Source organism: Macrobrachium nipponense, chromosome 42, assembly GCF_015104395.2.
Source record: "Macrobrachium nipponense isolate FS-2020 chromosome 42, ASM1510439v2, whole genome shotgun sequence".
Lineage (NCBI taxonomy): Eukaryota > Metazoa > Arthropoda > Malacostraca > Decapoda > Palaemonidae > Macrobrachium > Macrobrachium nipponense.
Window position 1 is genome coordinate 49,664,910 of NC_061103.1, and position 5,993 is coordinate 49,670,902.

Here is a 5,993-nt window from a genome sequence, read left to right on the forward strand (position 1 = left end):
GATTATCTTCTCTAAGTTATTTGTTTTTGCTTCACTCATTGTTTCTTCCAACTGGGTTAGATCTCCTTTTCTGTCTTGTTGGCTTACTTTAAACTCTATATATGCAAGGTATTTCTGGTGAGACTCTTCTGTAACTTTCAAATATTTGATTTCTTTTGTTTCATTTCTGAATGTTTTCCTTACTTTAGTGTTCATTTTGAATTGGACCTTTATGAGGTGATGGTCTGATAGATCTATTCATATTTTCCCTCGTCTATCTCCATACATTCATATTTTTTTATACATATTTTGGTTGACTAGGGCAAAGTCTATAGCACTGTTCTGATCTCCTCTACTCCAGGTTATCTCTTCTTTGCAGCTGGGATCTCCATTTAATAGCGTTAGGTCATATTTTCCATTAGGTCCATAACATATTTTCCATTTGATCAAGTTCTTGTGTCCCTATGAAACCTAAGTGCCCATTGAAATCCCCAAGGACTATCATAGGCAGGCCTGTGGATTTTTCTATGGCTACATGTAAGGCACTTATTATTTGTTTATTTCTTTCTTATCACTAGTTGACATGTAGACCAGAATTATGTTGAATATTGTTGTTCTATAGTTAATCCTTTACTATTAGAATGTCTTTGTGTTCTGACTTTTCTTTTTCTATCTGGATCTCTCCTTTGGTTCTATACATTATTAGTAGGCCTCCTCCTTTGGTGTCGTCTTCATCTCTCATTGAGTCTACCACTTTGATGCTTGTTGGGAATAGTAATTTTTGCTGTTTAAGGTGTGTTTCTGTGATGCACATAATTGTGTTTTCTTTTGTTATTTCCACAAGCTCGATTATTTTTGCTTTTGTCAGTCCTTGGGTGTTTATAAGCTTTATTTCAAGATTTCTTGATATATCTTCTGTCTTGCTCACTAATTTTCACTTTCTCTATTTACAAAATTGCTTTCTACCGTCAAACCATTTATCTATCTTTTGCAAACCACTTTTTTCTTCTAGGTCTAATAGTAAGATTGTTACTGAAGTTACTTTCCTTCACCTACCTGCCCTAAACTAATTTCCATTCTTCTACTTCCTTCCTCAGAGCTCTTAACATTACTACTATATATTCTATTTTCTCCTAAATCTAATTTATTTACACTCATAAAAAAATTATTACTCCCTATCTCTAAATTATTTACAATTCTATCTACTTTACATTTTCCTACCTCTAACTCATTTACACTTCAACAATTCTTTGTTTCTACTATATTCCCCTGGATTTCCTTTTTAGAGCATTCTAGTCGTCTGAAAGTTTTCTCTTCTCTTCGGCTCTTCCTTACTTATGAACCATCCTTCCTCTTTGTTATCCTGCTTTTTCTTTAATTCAGATCTTAATATGCTATCTTTTCTCTTTCTTTAGCAGTCATGTCTGGAACTATAGATATTTTTTTGTTTTTTTTGTATATCCTTCTTTGCATTCCTTAGCAGTCTGGCACTTTTTAATATGTTCCACTTTTCCCTCTCATGGCTGAGCTTCACTAGAAGTGGTCTGGGCCTTGATCTGCCTATCGCCTCATTGTGTTTTGACCCTTATTGCAGTCGTGGCCTACCTAACCTTACTATATCTTTAATATTCCATTCATCTTTATTAAGGTTAAGTTCTTTTGTGGAATATTTCGTTGCACCTCTCTTCATCTAGTTTCAAGTTCTCTGTTTCCTCTACTGCTATATGCTCTGGCAGGTTGAATATGATTAGGTTTTCCTTCCTTCTGTCTTTGTCCTGGGCCTCTCTTATTTCTTCCTGATTTGTTTGCCCTTATTCTACTGCTGCTGAGGATCTCTTCCTTTATGTCTTTTGCTAGGTTTCTTTAATGTCCTTAATCTCATCCTTTATGTCTTTGACTAGGGACTCTTTAATGTCCTTAAAGTCCTTAAGGGTTATTTCTATTTGCAGAAGTCTACCTTTAAGCGTCTGGTTCTCTCCCTGAGTTCTTTGATCTCTGTATCCTTCTGGTCCTGGCACTTACTACAATCTGCACAATACCATTTATTACATCTACAGCTCTCTGAATCCCAGCATACTGATCATTAGTGATATTGGTGCAATTCGTATGAAACCATTCCCTACATTTGTCGCATTCTAACGCCTTTTGTTGCCTACCTACTTCCCTTCTACACTGTGGGAGGCCCACGTGTCCCCCCTGAATTTTTGGTGAGGTCTAGCACGGTTATCAACTCCACCTACGCTATCTCGGTTACTCCTAGATCCTGCCATTTCTTATATATGCCCTAGATATGCAAAAAAATGTAAACCAATGTTGCAATACTTGCTTTGTTCGTTCCCTTTACCTCCTCTTGCTTCCTCCCAATGAATACCATCAATATTATTCTTTGGAGCTTGAATGACAAGATTCAATGGTCCTTTTGGTGGGCTTGTTTCATAAGAATAGGGTTCTTCATCTTCTGAAGAAGAAGAAGAAGAAGAAGAAGAGAAGAAGAAGAAGAAGAAGAAGAAGAAGAAGAAGGATATGGGATATGCCAGTGGAAATTGTACCCATAATGGCATAATCATAGGAACACTAGGCACGATCCCAAGATCCATGAAAATTACTACTACTACTACTACTAATAATATAATAATAAATAATAATAATAATAATGACAATCAAAAGCCACAGTAGTGTTAAAATATATTATTGTACAATGGTAAAAAATACAAGGAGAGACTTTCGGATACTGCTCCGTATCCCTCTTCAGTCCTACTGACGGTCAAACAATGGAGGGAGCGTTACAACAGTGAAAAAAAAAAAAATATATATAACAACTGGTTTAAGGCGGATGGATTTAAGTGTTGGTTAGGTTATCCCCATTTGGTTGTTTCTGTTGGCGAGACGGCTGGAGCGGCGAAGTGGTCGTTCAGGTGATTCCAGCTCAGCAGACACTCCATCGGTGCCATGACTTGAAGCTGTAGTAACCTCAGTCATCTGGGATAAAAGAGAAGTGTGAGCAACATCAGGGGTCTCACAATCACCGGACATATGAGTCCTAAAATCGTTGACAAAGTGGTCAATTATTAAAGAATTGGTAAAACTATCTTCATCAGTGAAGGTTTTGTTCCCTTCAAAAGCACACCCCTCTCTAATAGCAGCTCCTTCCACTAGGCGACGAACACCAACATCCCCACTCTTAAAAATGACAGAGGCACCATTCCAATTGATGTTGTGTCCTGGAACGAATGAATGTGAAACAAGGGCATTATTCATTGCATGGAGTTCATAGGCCCTACGATGTTCAGAAAGTCTTACATCCAAACCCCGCCCACTTTCTCCAAAGTATTTCTGAGGGCAATTGGCACAGGGAATTTGATAAACACCGGATGTTTTCCTAATATCATTGTTGTTATTATTGCACACTAACCGATTTCTGATAGTATTTTTAAAATTGAAAGCAATTTGAATTTCTTTTTGCTTACTATTTGCAAGATAGCAGGTATTTTCCAGTTTCGGATTGTAAGCTATGGATAAATACTTCTTATTTTTGACCACATTAGGATTACCTGCTGCACTCATACCGTAATATATTCGTTTTGCTTTAGAGACAGCTCTTTCTATAATGTGAGTGGGATATTTCAGACCCTTAAAAACATTGAAGATATGCTGAAGCTCAAGTTCTAAAAGTTCGATATCACAAATACGAAGGGCTCTAAGACAAAAGTTGACAATGATATTCGCTTTTACCCTCAACGAATGAAAGGAATAGAAATCAATGTAACCCCCGGCATTAGTACTTTTACGAAACACCGAAAATTTAAACCTGTTACTTACGTTATCTCTAATAACCAAAACATCCAAAAATGCAAGCTTATTATCTTCCTCCAGTTCAACAGTGAATTTAATTGAGGGTACAATGCTATTGGCACGGTCAACTAGCTGTTGTAGCTCTGCGTCGTCTCCTTTGAAAAGAATAAAAATATCATCAACAAATCTGAAATTCAAATTGCTTTCAATTTTAAAAATACTATCAGAAATCGGTTAGTGTGCAATAATAACAACAATGATATTAGGAAAACACCCGGTGTTTATCAAATTCCCTGTGCCAATTGCCCTCAGAAATACTTTGGAGAAAGTGGGCGGGGTTTGGATGTAAGACTTTCTGAACATCGTAGGGCCTATGAACTCCATGCAATGAATAATGCCCTTGTTTCACATTCATTCGTTCCAGGACACAACATCAATTGGAATGGTGCCTCTGTCATTTTTAAGAGTGGGGATGTTGGTGTTCGTCGCCTAGTGGAAGGAGCTGCTATTAGAAAGGGGTGTGCTTTTGAAGGGCAGGGCCCGTGAGAGGGGGGTGAAGCTGGTTTCTTTACACCAGGGCCCGGTCTCAAAGGGGGCCAGTCACCCGACCAGGAGGGAAAAAAAAATGGGAGAGCAAATGGAGAGAGAGAGAGAGAGAGAGAGATAGAGAGAATACTAATATGCAAAACACACCATAAACATATGTATATATATAATAGAAGTTTATACAGTTTATCAGTAAAATAATAGTTGTTAAAAAACTTTTTCTAAATAATCTTAAGCCTGGAGTGACACCACGTAATTACGTAAATGAATGCAGCTCAGCTGTGTTGGAATATAAGCGATGTCAACTCTCCGTCTCTCCGTCTCGCTCAGTCACCATCATTCTGATTGCCTGGCAAGATGTACATCGTCTTTCTCATTCCTTGGCAAACATTTCAGTAAGTTACAGAACTTACAGCAGTGGTTCCCAACCATGGGGGAAATGGTATGGACCGTATAGTGTTATGTGCATTGTTTATTTACACCAGTTTGTTTATGATAGTTTATCCATATTTTCCTTTAAAATATATGCAGTCACACCTGGTTGTTGTTTTTCATAATTTTCTTGGGGGAGGGGAGGGGGAGGCTTACATCGCATGGTTCTTATATACCCTTTAGCTGGATAATGCCTAAATAGGCGGTTACTTATACCTACAGGTCTATAGCTTATAGGCTTGCCGCTTGCTTTGCTCACCAAATAGGCTGCTTCAAAGAAAAAATTACAAAGTCGATTTTTGAGTCCAAGTCCATCCCTGTTAAATTAAATGAATTGTTCAATAACAACATGTACATTTTTTAAACAAATTGACCAAAAACTGTTGAGTTATGCACCATGTAATGGTGTAAGTGTCATAATGTCATTATCACCATTGTGCTTTAGCCTTTAGGGTAAAGTTTTTTTTGTTTTCCTCTTCTTTCAGACTGCATAATGTATTCTCACAAATCAGGTGCACAGAAGCGGAAAGAAAAACAGGCTAGGGAAGAGGCTGTTTCAAAGTGTGCAAGAACATTATTTGAAGTGGGTGTTAAGAAAATAGACATAATAGACACTAATGTAGAAGAACAGAATATCTTGCCCTCATCCTCAGAGTCAGACCCCTCAACTTCACAGTCACTAGTCCAGGATGCCCAACAGGAAGCCGAATCCGATGTAATAAATGCAGAACCCAAAGACACTGAACAACAAAGAGATATAGGTTTGATCCCTGATAGGCCATCTCGAGTGCAGATTGAAGATTTTGTTAGACAGGGCCCTCAGCCAATACCAAGTCAAATTGCTTCAGATGATAAGGGTAACAGTTTCCTTATACAGTTTTGAAAGTTCAGAGACCAAATGGTGAAACTGGAAAACGAGATTGGCTAGTGTATAGTCAGCGTAAAAGAGCACTTTTTTGTTTTCCTTGTCGACTGTTTATTGCATGGATGTACCCAACACCAAGCCAAAAAACACCTTCAAATTTTGCTTCATGTGGCATTGGAAAACAATCGTCATGGAAAAAACTTTATAACCGCATTCCAGAAAACATGGAGCATAACAAACTACCACCAAAACAGTGTTATTTCTAGACTGGCGTCAGTTAGAAGCACGTTTGAAAGAGGAATCTGGAATTGATGATCAGTTACAGAGATCAATTCAGTCTGAGAAAAGTAAATGGAAGCTAATTCTAAACGAATCTTGG